Genomic DNA, 19,384 nt, shown 5'->3' with positions numbered 1-19,384 from the left:
ACTTTAGAGAATCCCCAGTGATGGCCAAAGTTTCAACTTGTGTTCTAGTATCTGAGATATATAGAAAGTTGCCCTTGGTGAATTCTGGTATCCTTTTCAACTTTAAATGACAGTGGATCTTAGTATGTGCCCATGGATGCCAAGCCCCTATAGCTGGTGCCCCGGGTGGTTGGTGTGGACCATTGGAGAAGCTACAGTTTTCTGGCACATCCCTGGGAGGAAAGATCAGACATGGGCGACCGTCACACCTCAGAGCCTCTCAGCAGGCATGTTGAGGTTCAGACCTCATCCCTTGGAGAGTGTTCAAGTGGCTCGCCACTCCTCTAAGCTATTTCACAGGGAAGGAACAAGACTCCTGGATCCTGCAATAGACGCCATAGATCTACAAGGATGTTCTTTCATTGGGCAGCAAGTGCACAGCCAGAGGCTGTGTTCAGAAGGAATAGTTTCTCACAGCAGCTGCTCCAGGGCAGAGTTTTCCCCATGTCCTTAAATGCCGAAGAAATGCTCCTTGGGCTCTTCAGTTCTGGTCTCCACCTCCCACCCTCCAGGCTTCCCGGCTTCCACAGACCTGATGCATCTAATAACTCCTTGCTCTCAGGTGCCCTCCTCTGCGTCACACTGCACGCTTCCCTGATCTTTGTCTGTCTCCTTCTGTAGGTCTACAGGTTGAGGTCCAGTTGAAATGCACATTGGAATATCTAAGTACAGTTTTATTGACATATACATCCTGCCCCCACAGAAAGACTTGTGAAGAAATCACACAACCCAGGAGAGACTCTTCTTGTATTCTTCTAAAAGCAGGATTTCTTCAGTTGCCGTATGTAACCTTTCACTTGGGAGGCTGGTATTTGTGGAAGAACTGGTGGGAAATCTCCCTCTCTCTGCCATGCATGCTCCTGCCCAGAATTCAGCGGCGGCCTGGGTCGAGCAGTGATGGGTGCTGAGCTGACAGAATGGAGAGCCGAGCCCAGCCAGTAGCTGGGCTCACTCTGTATGCAGAGGAGGACACGCTATTAGTCTCATTAGATGAAAAAGGCTATTAATGGAGGAGTGTGCTTGTGGAGGGTAAAGGGGGAAGAGAAGTGAGGAAAGAGACAGCTATTGTGTCTGATTCTCAAGGTTACCTGTTGAGATAGGACTGCAGCTCCCCTGTGCCTGGAAAAGCAATTCCTTTCCGGTAGCTTTATAATAAAGAAGAAGACCCTTTTGTTAACAATAACTTGTATTTATCTCACGTCTTTCTCCAGAGAAACTGCAAGTGCTTCACAGATTTTATCTTTATAAAAAGCTGATGAGTAGGTGTGAAGACCTTTTAGTGAACTCGGCCCCTCTGGTCCCCGATCCAAACACCTTGGCTAGAGTCCTGGACTTCCTTCTGGTGGTGATGGCTGAACTGAGCAACTCTGCAGCAGGCCCTATGTTATTGGGTACAGGATGGCCCATTTCCACCCAGGAGCCTTCAGTGTCTGTCGTTCACCAGCACCTGTCCAGAACCCTACTCCAGCAGTCTTAAATTAAGGGAACCTCATTCTGAGGACCCGACATTATTTCAAGGAATTGAAGACATAAAAATGGCTGCACCCCATGAAGGTCTGGAATGTGCCCTGGAAAGATACCATTCTCTCTCCTTCTGCTTTGGGATCACGCAGTTACCTGGGGCTGCCCCACTCTCTGGACTTATTTCCTTCTCTTGCCTCTCTCTGCAGACCCCTTTCTTGGCTTGCTTCTCTGCATCCATGGCCCCCCAATGGCAGCCTTGACACTTGGATTTCCAGGTTCAGGGCAGGCAGCTCATTTAGTTGCGTTGTCCTATAAGAGGAACCAGATTGGTTTAGCTTAAACTGATGTCCACCTGGCTCAGTCACTCCAGTAGTAGGTAGTAGGAAGGGTTTCCTCCTTCAGAGTATGGAAGGGATTGTGACCTTGTATCTTCTCTGTGGTGGTTCTCTTTGCTAGGAATGGCCTTAGTCTTGACTCCCCCACAATCCTCAACTCAATGCTCCATCTTTCTCTGAAAGATCATCCCAACCACCTTACTGCCTCTCCAACCCTACCTGTTCTGCACAGTCAAACCTTCTTCTCCTCTATTGTCTTATCACTCTTGGCTTACTTGTATCCTTGCCTTTGTGTCCTGCTAGAACAGGAGCACCTTGAGGGCAAATGCTGGCAGTGTCCTTTTATTTCTGAAAAGCTAGCACAATACTTAGCAAGTGTCTGTTGAGTGACTGAATGCAGGAAAACCAATAGATCTCATGAAATGAAGGCTTTGAACTTTTTTGTCTTTACACTCATTTTGTTAGTAGCAGAAGAAAAGGATCCTCCTGTTTAATGAGTGCTTATTAGGTCTGGATAAAGAGACTTGGGAATAAAGAGCTGTTGCCTAGTGGTCCTTTCACTTTGGGGGTTAGGGTGGCACGGGGAGGCTGTCTGTGGTTCAGGAGTTCTTGCCCTTTGCCTGCAATCGGTCAGTCCATGGCTCCTGCAGTGTAGGTGTCAGGGGTTCAGCATTTGTCACTTGCATAACCTTCCATTGTATTTTATGATAATGAATAGACAGATTAGTGATTCTAGTAGGAATGGCATTGTTTTTTTAATATTATTTACTTATTTATTTTTGCAGAGAGGGGAAGGGAAGGAGAGAGTGGGAGAGAAACATCAATGTGTGGTTGCTTCTCATGTGTCCCCTACTGGGGACCTGGCCTGCAACTCAGGCATGTGCCCTGACTGGGAATTGAACCAGCAACCCTGTGCTTCACAGGCCTGTGCTCAATCTACTGAGCTACACCAGCCAGGGCTTGGAATGGCATTGTTGATTTGAATTGTGTGCTTCACAAATTGATATTAGTCAGGGTCATTTTGCTTTTAAATTTGTAGCAATCACTAAACATGGCAACATCACTGTAAGACAGTAGGCGGGGACAGGGGAGGCCAGAAGGAATGTAGGGTGGCAAAACTGAATCACTTGAAGCATTTTCTAAATAGCCCATCTACCACCTTCCCCTGATGCCCATTCCTATTTTGGCTCCCAGGTGAATCTGATCCTTCTCTCTCCCCTAGGTGACAATTTTCACTTTCACCTCTTTGCCTGTGATGTCCATCTCATTCTCCCAGGCTCTGGTGGAAATGGTGTGAAGGAGGGGAGGAATGAGGGGAGAAGATGGATGGGTGCTCTCTGTTTCCTATTTGTTTTCAATGCTCGCCAATACCATGTCACCCCATGCTGGAAGAGCCACTTCTGAAGCTCCCAAGTCTGCCTGATCCTCCTTAGCAACAAGCCTGTATCTTTGCTTGTGTGCAGCAGCTGAGGTGTTTGGACATAAACGCTTTCTAATCCACTATTAAGTCCTTCAGTTTGTGTTCTCATAACATTACCCATAATGAACTGTTCACATACTGATGTCAGTGTAATATGCTGCTTCCCCAGGAAGGGCCTGGTAATTTAGTGTTAATTAATGATGACTTACAGCAAATTATGTTACTGACTTACTGATGCTCCTCGGTGACACGCATATCTTTCCAATGAAACCATAACGTTATTACTTAGCACTCACATAGCACTTCACATGCGAAGAAGATGCGGTGATGGAGTTAGCTGCAATGTCACTATTCCTTGTGCTCCTCCTGTCCTATGGGTTAGGAGAAGTGTCCCTCATTATAGGTAAACTTGACATGCTGAGTTTTAAATTGGCCAAATTGCTAACCTGGAGGAGTTATATTGACTCATCTCAGGTCTAGAAAGGAAGGTACTGGCAGGCTGGGGCTCATCAGGTGGTTAGTGGGGATAGCTGGGAAGCACAGTCCTGCAGGTGAGCCCCATCAGGCACTTCCATTTATTATTTATCTTTGTCAGTGATGTAAACAGTGAGCAGAGTAAGCCATGTCCCTTTTGGCTGCTTCTGTTTGTCATGCTCTCTAGTCCTTTTCTGCACTTGTCATTCCCTCCAAAGAGGAAAGTCATTCCCACCAGGTATTTTATAGCCAGAATGGACCAACAGGGGAGCTGAAGTTGAGGTGAAGGGGCACCAGATATTTGGACAGGATAGAAGGTGGTACCAATGGTAAAAGGGCCTCTGAGATACAAAAAAAAAAAGGCCATAGGAAAAGGAAGTCACTAATTGGACCATATTGCTACTAGAGATGACCAAGGTCATACACATGTTTTTGTTGTTCAAATGTTCAGCTTGTTTCCATGAGGTGGTGTTTTCAGTGGGAAACATCTTAGGTTCTCTATGACAAAAATCATCTGGAATCATTGGGAATTTACTTTATACCATGTATGTTACAAATCCATGTGGTTGGACCACAGTATATTGTAGAGTAGGGGAGGGAATCCCCTGGTTATCCTTTCCATTTTCAGGGGTGAGGAGTTTTAAGGATGAAGAGATGGACCATGAGTCCAGCCTCACAGAACAAGAAGAGACAGATTGCTGGAGACAAATCTGTGGCCATGAGATGCCGGGTCCTTATTCATCTCCTCTCTCTTTTCTGTCCCCTGTCTGCTGGTATTGCCCTTTTGTGCTGGACACATTATATGCTCTGAAATATTAGACACATCCATTTGAAACAATGTTTTTATTTTTGATAACTGATAAGGAGAAGGGAAATGAGGTTCCCCTTCGGCCTGAAAAAAGGGCAATCTTTACTCTTCATGGGAGAAAGATAAGTCCAGTCAATTTGTGGAGATGGTGTCAAAGTAAATTATTTCTCCAGAAACTTATATATGTATGAAATCCAACTCGTCTTCCTTGGAAGAAGCACTATTACCATTTTCCTTTGTCCCTGTTCTGCAGCAAACTCCAGGGCCTTAATTAATCCCGGCTCTTGATTTCATTGGTTCATTTGTGTCTTGTTCTTGTTTTGCTTGCCAACCCCAATTTAAAACAGAAATTGGCTCCCACGACAGACAACTGAGCTTATTTCAAGCTTAAATATGAGTAGAACTCATATCAGAAACTTTTCTTTATTATTCTTCGACTCTTGTATCACAGCCTTCTGACGAAGCCCAAGCAAACAAGGGACACAGGCAGATCAGAGCAGCAATTTGCCCCTTCATGGCAGATTTAGCAGAGCAGCTTTGTTCTGATGTCTTTAAAAAAATCTGTGGCAGTTCTTGCAAAAAAGAACCTTATTTTCCTCTGTGGCTGTATCCCTTGGCCAATAATGATGATAAATCATCTAAAGTTTTAAGAGGTTAGTGGTGCTCAGAACATGAAGTTCACTTGAGAGGGGAGGGTAGGCCCTTAGGGTAACTTCTATTCCCTCCCCCCCTCACACCCTTGAACATGTTTCTAGGTGGACAAAGGGTAGACCCACTGGGGAAGGCAGACAATGTGATAAACACTCAGCAGAGGCAACTCGAGAGTCCAGCTGTCCAAAATTGAAATTCTGACTCCCTACTCTTTAGATATGTTAGGTTGGGCAAGTCACTTGACCTTGAGCCTCAGTTTCTTCACCAGGAAATGGGTATAATAATATCCACCCTACATAGTTGTTGTAAAGATTAAATGAAGATTTCCCATTAAGATGGAGATGTAGTTAGATATGCTTTGCCTCCTCATGTAACCACATGAAGGACTACAACTAGACCTCAAAATAAATAATACCTAGAACTGTCAGAATATCAAGCTGTATGGGAAGTCCTACACCAAGGATTTGAAGAAGCCACATTCATCCAAATGGGTAGGAAGGACAGAGATACAGAGACAGGTGGAGAGGAGCAGAGATGTGGTGTGGCACGGGGGGGGTGGTGGTGGTGGGATGGGTGGCCCCATATTCATGTGTGGTGGATAAAAGTTGGGAGGGATACCTTGGAAGCGAGCAATCCCAGCCCCAGGACAGACCAAACAGCCCAGGGTTCCAGCACCAGGCAGATAAATTCCTATAACTTCTGGCTGTAAAAACCAGATGGGGGTTGGGACAATGGAAGAAACTGCCAGATTTTCAGGAGACTCTGCTTAAAGGGTCTGTAGGACTTAAAACATACACAGACCACCCTCCCCCCAGGACTTAGCATCAGGAAAACAGCTGGAAGAGTGCAGGCCAAACCTCCAGAAGCCAGGCAGTGACACTGTGCTCTCTCTGAGCCCCACCCCCCTCAGAACCACAAAGTGATGAAGCAAGTCTCCCCATCCTAGTGATTACCTAAGTCTCTGCCCCACACAATTCACAGGGGCCTTTTCTACAATAGGCCACACTACTAAGACAGGGAGTCAAAGCAGCTCTATCTAATACACAGAAATAAATACAGGGAGGCTGCCAAATTGAGGAGAGAAAGAAATATGGCCCAAATGAAAGCACAGAACAAAACCCCAGAAAAAAAACTAAATAAAACAGAGATAAACAGCCTATCAGATTCAGAGTTCAAAACACTGGTGATTAGCATGCTCAAAGAACTCATTGGGTACGGTAACAACATAAAGAAAGAAAAGTTACACTAAATGAAATGAAGAAAAATCTACAGGGAACCAACAGTGGAGGGGATGAATCTGGGATTCAAATCAACAATTTGGAACATAAGGAAGAAATAAGCATTCAACCAGAACAGCAAGAAGGAAAACAAATAAAAAAATGAGGATAGCATACGGTGCCTCTGGGACATCTCCAAATGTACCAACATCTGAATGATAGGGATGCCAGAAGGAGAAGAGGAAAGCAAGAAATTAAAAACTTACTTGAAAAAATAATGAAAGAAAACTTCCCTAAGTTTGTGAAGGACATAAAGATATAAATCTAGGAAGCACAGAGAGCCCTAAACAAGTTGGACCCAAGGTGGACCACACAAAGACGTATCACAATTAAAATACCAAAGGTTAAAGATAGAGAATCTTAAAAGCAGCAAAACAAGAGAAGCTGGTTACCTACAGGGGAGTTCCCATAAGACTGTCAGTTGATTTCTCAAAAGAAACTTTGCAGGCAAGAATAGACTGACAAGAAGTATTCAAAGTGATGAAAAGTAAGGATCAACAACCTCGATTACTCCATCCAGCAAAGATTACTTCCATTACTTCCTAGATTACTTCCATTCCATTTAGAGTGGAAGGACAGATAAAGTGCTTCCCAGACAAGGTAAAGCTAAAGGAATTTATCATCACCAAGCCATCATTACGTGAAATGTTCAAGGGACTTACTAAGGAAAAGAGGATCAAAAGTATAAACATTAAAATGACAACAAATTCACAACTATCAACAACTGAATCTAAAAAAACCAAACTCAGCAAACAACAGGAACCGAAACAGAATCATAGACATGGAGATCATTTGGAGGATTGTCAGCTGGGGGCAGGAAGGGAGAGAATGGGGAAAAAAGGTACGGGGAATAAGAAACATAATTGGTAGGTACGAAATAGATAAGGGGATGTTAAGTATGTGAGATAGGAAACAGAGAAGCCAAATAACTTATATGAATGACCCTTAGACATGAACTAAGGGGTGTATTTCTGGAGGGAATGGGGATACCAGGCAGAGGGGGGTCGAGGGGGCATATTGGGACAACTGTAATAGCGTAATCAATAAAATATATTTTGAAAAGATTGAATGAAATGAGATGATATACTTAGGCAATTGGCATATGGTAAGTACTCATCAAAGTTCAAGTTTCTTTTTGAAATTCTTGTTTGTTCTAGCATAATTGTTCCAATTTTTCCCTCTTTGTTCTCTTCTGCCCATCCCACCCCCCTGCTCCCACAGTCAATCCCCACACTGCTGTCCGTGTCCATGGGTCATTCATACACGTTCTCTGACTAGTCCCTGCCCTGCTTTCCACCCTTCCCCTCCCCCTCCCCCCCTCTTTCCTCTGTTGTCAGTCTCTTCCTTGTTTCTGTGTCTCTGGTTAATGAGCAAATCAAAGTTCAAGTTTCTTATATTGAGATGCAGAGTCGAAATATGGCAAGAGAAACAGAGGTGGAAAGACCGGTAGAATGCAGGGCAGCAGATATTTGTGAATCACAGACATGGAGAAAGGCTCACCAGCGGTCACCTTGTTTGATACCCATTGAAACATACAAGTTAGGAGGCCGGGAAGATGGCGACAGAGTAGGACGGAGCGGATTTCAGCTCCCCTACTCATGAGAGAAAATCCTGGCAGATCTACTGAGGAACAGTGCAATCAACCAACAGTTCCCCAGCATTTATGAAATTAAGAGACCGGAGATTGTGATGGATGCTGAAGGACCAGACAGTGACAGGTCAGTGGGGTCTAGGGGACTTGAGTAAAGACAAGAGTAGTGGCGGTGGGAGCCGGTGCCCTCAGCCAGGTGGCTGGGTGTCGCCGCTGTCGTCGGGGTCCAGAGGCATCGGTCTGGGATCAGCGCCAGAGGCGTCTGCCACAAGAGTCCGGGCACCCAGCGGCCTTGATAGGTGACCAGTGCCGGTCATCAGCTCCTTCCCTCCCTGTCTAAGCAAGGCTGGGCAACACCGAGAAGAGACTTGTCTGCTTGAGTTTACAGAGAGGGTAGCACGAACAAGGGACCGTGTACAACTGCGGACTCTGTGGTTGCCAGCCCAGGAGAATTGAGAGGTGCATTTCCTCACCCGTCTGGCTGGGGATTGGGCTGGGCTGAGAGGCAGGCTTTCTGGAGAAGTTTTTTTTGAAAAGTGGACTGAGGTGTTCTCCTGCAACAGCAGCTTGGCTTGCTTCCCACCCAGCCTGGCAGTGATCCAGAGGAGGAACGGAAGCATTTGAGTCCCACCACAGGACTGGGAAGGACTGGGCCAGATCCCATGGGACCCAGGCAGCCTGGCAGGTGCTTGGGCGCCCACACCCCAGTCTGGCAGCCTGGCTGGCACTTGTGCGCCTGCACCCCAGCCCACAGAGGTCCTGCCGCAACCAGAAAAACCGGTTTGGACAGTTTGAAACCAACAAGGGAAATTTTTTTTTAGTAACTTTTTTTTTTAGTAATCTTATATTTTTAAATTTTATTATTGCTTTGTCTTTCAATACTTTGTTCCTCTCCTTTCTTTTTTCCTGTTTTAGTCCTTCTTCCTTTCTTCCCAAACTGATCACTTTTTCCTTCCTTCTTCTGCCTTTTTTTTGTTTGTTTGTTGCTTTGTTTTCTTTTACCCACAAGAGACACAAACAACTGGGAACTGCACAAAGACCAGAGTGGGACCCAAAGAGGGGGCATCTCAACAGTAGAGACAGAGAGACAAATTTCACTTTGCTATAGCAGAGAAGCCACAAGTTGCTGCATATTTGTATTAATTTTTTCGTTATTCTCACTTCTTTTATATTTTAGTAGTATCTTTGTATTCCTCCTCTTTATGTATAGGCTTCTTAGTTTTGGCTGGTTATATTGTAGTATTTGACAGGTTTCCCTGTTCATCCTCCACAGTGTATTGCTAATTTTCTATACTTCACGCCAGTTGTTTTCCTTTATCACACTACCCAAAGCTCTATACCCCCTATTTAGGTCACATAGAGTCTGTCATATGATTGTTGCTCTAATATTATTGTAAATAATAGCTGTTCTATATAACTGTAAATACTTCACAACACATCTCCTGGATCTTAGCCCACTTTACAGGTTCCTGAATTCTGTTATTGTAGTGATTAACTCTATTTGCTCACATGCTACACCTGCTTACTATTCTTTACTCTCGCTTTACCTCAAAATCAGACTGCTTGAAACCTCACTGCTTTCTAGATCCAACTCACAAGCCTTCCCTCCCCAACAAGAGACTTATCTTTTGTCCATCCTTTCTTAAAAGTGGCAAGTTGGGTTGAAGATTACTATTAACACTATATATAGCCTAAAGATCTTCTATCTCTTCTCTACGGGCTATGACTATAAATATCATAAAATACTTTTCTGTTGTCATAAACCATTTTGCCTCCCTCTCCAACTGATCATGCACACACACAAAGAGGAGTAGGTGGAAGTGGAGAACATCAAGATACCTGCAGGAGACTGCACCACTGAATTTCACAGGTATTCTACCACAGAATTTTGTACCATAAACCCAAGGAGTCAGAACAGATCAATTTAAGAAGCTGAGGCTCTAGCAACAAAACAAACAAGCAAGCAAAATAAAAACAAAGTCACTGAAAGAGAGAACAGGGGGACAGCAACTAGAGGGGAGAGGGGAGAGAATTTCGGGGGAAGGATTTACAGGAACTAGTATAAAGGACACATGGACAACAACTAAGGGGAGTGGAGATGGGAGGGAGGTGGGGAGCACGGGGGGGGTGGTAGGCTGGGGTGGGAGTAAAAGACAGAAAGCTGTACTTGAACAATAATTAAATTAAAAACTATTAAAAAAAAGAAGCTGAGGCTAACAAGAAGAGTCTCACAATGTGAAGACAAAGAAACAATCCCCAAATGAAAGAAAAGGAGGAAGCCTCAGAAAGAATCTTAGACAAAATAGAGGCAAGTCAACTATCAGATATTGAATTCAAAGCACTGGTTATCAGGAAATTCAAAGAGCTCACCATGAGCTACCAGAAACTACAGAGGAGCTACAATGAACTCACTGCAAACTATAACAACATGAAAAAGGAAAGAGAAACTATCAGCAAAGGCCAAGAGGAAATGAAGAATACAATTTCTGAACTGAAGAACACAGTAGAAAGAATCAAAAGCAGGATTGATGAAGCAGAAGATTGGATCAGTGAGTTGGAGGACAAAGTAGAAAAAGACTCCCAGAAAGAGCAAGAAAAGGAAAAGAGGCTCAGAAAGAATGAAGAGGGATTAAGAGAAATGCAAGACAATATGAAATGTAATAATATCCAAATAATAGGAATACCAGAAGGAGAAGAAGAAGAACAAGGGATAGAAAACCTATTTGAAAGAGTAATGATGAAAAATTTCCCTCATTTGATGAGAGAAAAAGTCACACAAATCCAGGAATCACAGAGAGTCCCAATCAAGAGGAACCCAAAGAGGCTCACTTCAAGGCACATCATCATTAAAACGGAAAAATTTCAAGACAAAGAGAGAATCTTAAAGGCAGCAAGGGAGAAAAAGGAAGTAACATACAAGGGAGCCCCAATAAAGTTAGCTACTGACTTCTCAATGGAAACACTCCAAGCAAGAAGAGAATGGCAAGGAATATTCCAAGTAATGAGAACCAGAGGCCTACAACCAAGACTACTTTACCCAGCAAGGCTCTCAATCAAGATAGAAGGCTAAATAAAGAACTTCCAAGACAAAAGAAGTCTGAAAGAATATGCATCCACCAAACCAGCTCTATAAGAAATACTAAAAGGACTGCTTTAAGGAAAGGAAGGAAAAGAGAGAGACAGAGAGGAACACAGGTTCAAAAATGGCAATGAATAAGTACCTATCGATAATAACCTTAAACGTAAATGGATTAAATGCTCCAATCAAAAGACATGGAATAGCTGAGTGGATAAGAAAGCATGACCCACACATATGCTGCCTACAAGAGACCCACCTCAGGACAAAAGACCATCACAGATGGTCTGGAAGCAAATTTTCCAAGCAAACAGACAAGAAAAAAAAAAAGCTGGGGTAGCAATTCTCATATCAGACAAAATAGACTTCAAAAAAAGGGCCATAAAGAGAGACCCAGAAGGTCACTTCATAATACTCAAGGGAAGAATCCACCAAGAAGACATTAACATCGTAAGTATATATGCACTAAACATAGGAGCACCCAAATATATAAAGAAAAGCTTAGAGGACTTCAAGAAAGACATTGAGAGCAACACAATTATAGTAGGATATTTTAATACCCCAGTGTCAAAAATGGGCAGATCTTCTAAACAAAATATCAACAATGGTATTGCAGCATTAAACAACACCCTAGATGAAATGAACTTAACTGATATATTTAGAGACCTCCATCCCAAAGAAGCTAAATGCACATTCTTTTCAAATGCACATGGAACATTTTCAAAGATAGATCACATGGTAAGACACAAAACGAGCCTCAACAAATTCAAGAAAATTGAAATAATACCAAGCATTTTCTCTGACTACGAGGGACTGAAATTGGAAACCAACCCCAAAGGAAAAAACCCAAAATCATGGAGACTGAATGGTATGCTATTAAACAACGAATGGGCCAAGATTGAAATTAGGGAAGAAATAAAAAAGTTTCTGGAAACAAATGAAAATGACCTCACAACAACCCAAAACTTAAGGGGCATAGTGAAGGCAGTCCTTAGAGGGAAGTTCATAGCAATACAGGCTTACTTAAAGAAGACAGAAACATTTCAAACAAACAACCTAACCCTACACCTGCAAGAACTCAAGGAACAACAACAAAGACAGCCCAGAGCAAGTAGAAGGAAGGAAATAACCAAGATCAGAGCAGAATTAAATGACATAGAGACTAGAAGCACAATTCTAAGAATCAATGAATCCAGGAGTTAGTTTTTGAAAAGATAAACAAAATAGACAAGCCTTTAAGTAGGCTCATCAAAAAAAGAAGAGAGAGGACACAAACAAACACAATAAGAAATGAAAGAGGAGAGATTACAACTGATACCACAGAAATAGAAGGGGTTGTAAGAAATTACTATGAAGAACTGTATGGCAAGAAATTTGAAAACCTAGGTGAAATGGACAAATTTCTAGAAAAATATAGTCTTCCAAAACTTAATAAAGAAGAAGCAGAAAGCCTGAACAGACTAATAACAGCAGATGAAATTGAAGCAGTAATGAAAAAGCTCCCATCACACAAAAGCCCTGGACCAGATGGTTTTGCAGAATTCTACAAAGCATTTAAGGAAGAGCTAACCCCTATTCTTCACAGACTATTCAAAAAAAATCCAAAATGATGGGAAACTCCCAAACTCTTTGTATGCAGCCAGCATCATTCTAATTCAAAAACCAGAGACACAACAAAGAAAGAAAACTTCAGGCCAATATCGCTGATGAACATAGATGCTAAAATCCTCAATAAAATATTGGCAAATCGCATCCAACAATACATCAAAAAGATGTATTGACCAAGATGAATCCCACCATGACCAAGTGGGATTCATCCCAGGGGTGCAAGGATGGTTCAATATTCACAAATCAGTAAATGTAATACATCACATAAACAAAAGCAAAGACAAAAACCACATAATCATATCAATGGATGTGGAAAAAGCTTTTGATAAGGTACAGCACCCATTTATGATAAAAGCACTCAGCAATGTGGAATAGAGGGAGCATTCCTCAACGTAATAAAGGCCATATATGAGAGACCTACAACCAACATCATACTCAATGGGCAAAAACCAAAATCTTTTCCATTAAGATCAGGAATAAGACAAAGTTGTCCACTTTCACCGCTTCTATTCAAAATAGTATTGGAAGCTTTAGCCACAGTGATCAGACAAGGAAATAAAAGGCATCCAAATCAGAAAGGAGGAAACAAAACTGGCATTGTTTGCAGATGACATGATAGTGTACATGAAAAATCCTTTAGACTCTACCCAAAAACTGCTTGAACTAATAAATGAATTTGGCAAAGCAGCAGGTTACAAAGTCAATATCCAGAAATTAAAGGCATTTTTGTATACTAACAATGAATCAGCAGAAGCAGAAATCAAGAAAAAATCCCACTCGATATAGCAAAAACAAAACTAAAATGTCTGGGAATAAACCTACCCAAGGAAGTAAAAGACTTGTATGCAGAAAACTACACAACACTGAAGAAAGAAATCAAGGAAGAAACAAACAAATGAAAACATATACCATGTTCATGGATTGGAAGAATTAACATCATCAAAATGTCCATATTCCCCAAAGCAATTTACAGATTCAATGCAATACCTATTAAAGTACCAATGGCATATTTCACAGACATAGAACAAACACTTCAAAAATTTATATGGAACCATAAACAACCCTGAATAGCAGCCGCAATTTTGAGAAAGAAGAACAAAGTAGGAGGGATCACAATACCTGATACCAAACTGTATTACAAGGCCACTGTAATCAAAACAGCCTGGTACTGGCATAAAAACAGGCACATAGACCAATGGAACAGAACGGAGAGCTCAGAAATAAACCCAACTCTCTACAGTCAATTAATATTCCATAAAGGGGGCAATGTCATAAAATGGAGTAAAGATAGCCTCTTCAACAAATGGTGTTGGGAGAACTGGACAGCTACATGCAAAAAAATGAAACTTGAGCACCAACTTACACCATACACCAAAATAAATTCAAGGTGGATAAAAGACTTAAATATAAACCGGGAAACCATTAAAGTCCTAGAGGAGAACATTGGCAGGAAAATATCAGATATTTCACACAGCAACATTTTTACTGATATGTCCCCTAGAGCAAGGAATATAAAGGAAAGAATAAACAAATGGGATCTCATCAAAATAAAAAGCTTCTGCCTGGCTAAAGAAAACAGTATTAAAATAAAAAGAGAACCAACTGTATGGGAAAACATATTTGCCAATGATACCTCAGACAAAGGTTTAATCTCCAAAATATACAAAGAACTCACACGACTTCACTCTAAGAAGACAACTAACCCAATTAAAAAGTGGTAAAAGGACTCGAACAAACACTTCTCCAAGAGGACATACAGGAGATCCAGAGACACATGAAAAGATGCTCGATATTACTAGCTATCAGAGAGATGCAAATTAAAACCACAATGAGATACCACTTTACACCGGTGAGAATGGCTATCATAAACAAAGCAATAAACAACAAATGTTGGAGAGGGTGTGGGGAAAAGGGGACTCTGGTCCACTGTTGGTGGGATTTCAGACTGGTACAACCATTATGGAAAACAGTATGGAATTTTCTCAGAAAACTAAAAATGCACCTGCCTTTTGACCCAGCAACTCCACTGCTGGGATTATATCCTAAAAACCCTAAAACACCAATCCCAAAGAACATATGCACCCCAACGTTCATAGCAGCACAATTTACAATAGCCAAGAGTTGGAAGCCACCTAGGTGCCTGTCAGTAAATGAATGGATCAAAAAATTATGGTACGTATACACAATGGAATTCTATGCAGCAGAAAGGAAGAAGGAGCTCCTACCCTTTGCAACAGCATGGATGGAACTGGAAAGCATCATGCTGAGTGAAATAAGCCAGGTGTTGAAAGACAAATACCATATGATCTCACCTTTAACAGGAAGCTAAACAACAAAACAAACAAGCAAGCAAAATATGACCCAAGACACTGAAATAGAGAACACGGGTACAGTGACCAGAGGGGAGAGGGGAGGGAATTTCAGGGGAAAGAGGGGAGGGATTTAGAGGAACTAGTATAAAGGACACATGGACAACAACTAAAGAGGGTGGAAATGGGAGGGAGGTGGGGAGCACAGGGTGGTGGGCTGGGAGGGGAGTAATAGACAGAAAACTGTACTTGAAAGAAATTAAATTAAAAAAGGGAAAAAAAGAAACATATAAGTTAAATCTCCATGCCATCTCCATCCTCTAGTTTCATGGAAGAGTAATAAGGCTCTTCCTTCTCTAGGGAGACCAGCCAGTGGTGGCAGGGGCTGTGGGCAACAGAAGAGGCTGTGCATGTTTTTTTTTTTAATATTCACCCAAGGAAATGATTGATTTGAGACACTGAGAGAGAGAGACAGAGAGAGAAACACTGATGTGAAAGAAAAACATTGGTCAGTTGCCTCCCACATGTGCCCCAAGCAGGGATCGAACCTGCAACCCTTCTGTTCATGGAATGACACTACAACTAACTGAGCCAGGTGCCAGGGCTTGCTTTTATTAATTAATTAATTTATTTTAATTGAAAAAAATTATTGATTGATTTTAGAGAGAGGAAGGGATAGAGAGAGAGTAGCTGTTCTTAAACCTCAGTGTGCCTACAAATCACCCAGCGATCTTCCTAAAGTGTGGGCGCAGATTGAGTTGGTCTGCAGTGGAACCAGAGCTTTTGAATCGGTGATGTAGATGCTGCTTGTGTACAGATCACATCCGAGGACTGCAGAGCTGTCTCCCGAGTCCCCAGGCACTCCGCAGCAGAATCACCTGGGATGTTTATTACCATGCAAATTCCCTGGCCCTGCTCCAGACCAACTGAATTCTAATCCCTGAGGATGGCGTCAGGCAGTGCACATTTAAACAAACACCAGGGTGATTTTTAAAGATGTCCTGGTTAGTTTGAGAGCCTGTGTTCCCAAGGGGCCCAATCATGATGGATCTGGTCTTCTCCCCGTGTGTCCCTTTCAATCCCAGGGCTGGCCAGTCAGCCAGGCAGGACCAGGACAGCAGGCCTTTGGCGCTGTGTCTTAAATAAAGAAGCCAGCAACAGAAGCCCTGGGGCTGCTGTCAGCACACCTCCAGCTAAAAACCACATCTTAATATGTCCACGGGCTGCAGGCAGCAGGACTATATTAACGCCCTGGGCCTTGATGTTAGAAATTCAACTCTCCTCTTTGGATTGGCAGTGACTGCCGGGCCTGGTGAACCACTGCACTGACCCGGCGGGCCTTTGGCCAGGAGGTGAGGAGCTGCATGACCCTCACCAGATGTACAGTATGGAGCTGGCTTCCAGTTCAAGCTGAGGAAGAATCATGTGTGCAGACCTACAAAGAGGCTCTGCATAGAGAGTCAGCCTCATGTTGGGGCCACAGGGCACACAGCTGTCCTTGAACCCAGGCTCCTGTAAGTAAGTGCTGTGGTCCTGTAACCTTGGGGCGGGCAGGGCAAGCAGGGCCAGCTCCAGCCAACATAGCATCCGTGCAGGAGGGGCCTAGGAATAACCAGATCCCCATTCTGTCCTATGCATGCCCCCTCAAATATTACATCAGCCTTAGTGAGGGTTTGGAACTCCACCCTGGGCTATTTATTCCTTTAGATCTCATGGGTTTCTTGATCACAGAATCCTCTCTGAAAATCCAAGATACAGACATTCCTGGGCCATTTCTTCACCTCTGAGACTGGAGTGAAGATGAAGTGGTCGATGTATGAAGAAAAAAGCAGTTGGGGAAGGCCTGATGCAGAGTTAAGTTTTGGGTGCCATTATTACAATTTCCAGGTAATAATAGATATTTTTTGAGGGGAGAAGAGTAACCTAGTTTTCTTCTAGATCAGCAATTTTCAGCCTTTTTCATATCATGGCATGCATAAATTAATTACACAAATTTTGTGGCATACCAAAAAAAGATATTTTTTTGCCCATCCTACAAAACCAATTAGGTATAATTTTGATTGATTTATAAAAAAAAGAAGAATAGTAATTGCCTACCTTTTTTGCCCCAAAATGACTTTTTAAAAATCCAGGTGCCTATACTTGCATATAAGGATTTCTGGTACCAGGAATTAACCAGTCAGAGGCAACCTTGTCATGCGACATGACCTATTAGATGTAACCTTAGTAGATGACCTATAAATGTATGGTTCAAGACCAGGTGTTCACAAGCAACAGCTATTGTGTTGGCTGTTGTCATTTTTTTAATTTGACAATCTGAGGGAAAAGCGGTCAGTGCCCCTGACTAAATAGGTATTGCATGTTTTAAGAATTGTTTTGGTGCACTGGTTGAAAATTGCAATTTTAGAGCACTGCTAAATATGCCACCTGGTAGGTAGCCTGAGGCTCGCTCTTCCCGAGCCACTCTGATCCTACAGAAGCTAGATGCGGGGATAAGAGGTGATTAAATAACATGAGAACATCCCTTCCATCCTGAAGAGTGAGGGGCTCTGATGTGCTTGTTGTCTAGAAAACAGTACCTAATGTGATAACACAAGCTTGTGTAGGAGTCTTATTTGACAGATGAACAGAAATGACCAACTGGCAGACCTAAATTCCAATGACCCCCTGCAGAGTTGCCTCAGACACCTCTGCAGGGTTGCACGCGCCTGGCATCTCTTAGGGGGCCCTTTATGATGTTGCACAAGGCTTCCTCCTGCTCCAAGGCCTCTAGACAGAATAATAGCCATTTAAAGCCATTGTTCTGCTGTTTTTAGCTTTTTTCTTGTTTGTTCTATTACAGTTGTTTTGCTTTTTCTCCCTCTGCCTTCCTCTGCCCAGCCCACCCCCCCAACTCCCATAGTCAATCCGCACACCATTGGCTGTCTCCTTAATAAAGTACAATGAAACAGAAGGGGCATATTACAGCCCCAGCAGTGTCTGCAGTGAGGCCAGGCTTCCTGCACTGCCCCACCTGGAACACAAAGGACAATGGATCCTGCCAGACAGGCTTCTGTTTGCCCTTTCCAGAGCTAGACTGTCCTGGCCCCTGGCTCCAAAGCTGCCCTCTGAGGTCTGTTCCACCAGCTTCAAAGGTGGCGTTATTGTCGGCTGGGCAGTAGACACGCTGTGAAGGACAGGAAACTGAGGGGAAAGGGCACATATGCAGGTAGCCGGAGGTGTCAGCTTCGAGCTGGCATTCGCAGGTGGCACGTGCACACACATCGCACCTCCTGTGGACTCACAAACACTGAGTGTGTTTGAGCATTTGCAGAACTCATTTACGTTTGCTTCTCTGTTGGTCATCATTTGATTTGGCCCCTTCCACCTACGCCCTTCTCTCTGCTCTCCATCTGACACTATGCCACACACATTGCTCTGGGATCCGGGAGAGGCAGGAGTGGGATGAAGTGGGGCTCCAAAGCAGGTGACAGGACCCTGTCTGGCTTGTCTGACACTTTTGCATAGGCCTGTGATCTCCTGTAACCTGGGGAAGGAGACTAGGTCTTCCCCTCATTCCACCTGTTGTTTAATTTTTATTTATGGAGAACCTGAGGATCAGTAAGGGGAAGCGACTTCCCTAAGGTCACTGGCTGGATCCTGACTGATACAGCTCATTAGAACACAGTTACCAGGACAATATTTCCTGCGCATCAACCCTGTCTACCCGTTTGGTGTCAGTACCTCACAGGCGGATCTAGGGACTTTAAAGATGCTTGCTTGTTGATTGAAAAATTCCAGCTTTGTTATTTTCTTAGGTTTTCCTGATTTTGTATTTTTGAGCTCTTGGGTAAGAGAGGGCATAAGCTGGGATAGGTAGAGAGTGGGTTTTACTGGAAAGTGAGAAGTTTGAGGTTTTGCTTTACTCTTTCCCATCTCCCAGCTCTGGAGAAGGCTGAGCCCTGTTCTTCTGTCGTTCTATGGGGCTGTCTCCTCAGCAGGTCACCTTCTCTCAGGGCACAAGGGGTCAGGGAAGTAGACATGTGATACCTTGTCTGTGGGGAGGATGGAGCCCCAAAGGAGAAGGTGAGGGCAGTGAGTCAAATTGTTTGTTAAGAGAAAACTAAGATGCTAAAATAAGGGCCATTTATGATAGTTTTTAGAATTTCCTACCTGAGCCCCCAAAGCATGACTGTATGACCTTCTTTTTAAATTAAATTTATTGGGGTGACATGGGTTAATAAGATCACAAAGTTTTCAAGTGTACGTTTCTATGATACATGATCTGTATATTGTATCATGTGCCCACCACCCAAAGTCGAATCATCTTCCATTGTTATATATTTGGTCCCT

Source organism: Sturnira hondurensis, unplaced genomic scaffold (genome assembly GCF_014824575.4).
Source record: "Sturnira hondurensis isolate 20B ecotype Veracruz unplaced genomic scaffold, ASM1482457v3 Scaffold0006437, whole genome shotgun sequence".
NCBI classification, from domain to species: domain Eukaryota; kingdom Metazoa; phylum Chordata; class Mammalia; order Chiroptera; family Phyllostomidae; genus Sturnira; species Sturnira hondurensis.
Note: the sequence above shows the minus strand (reverse complement) of the source record.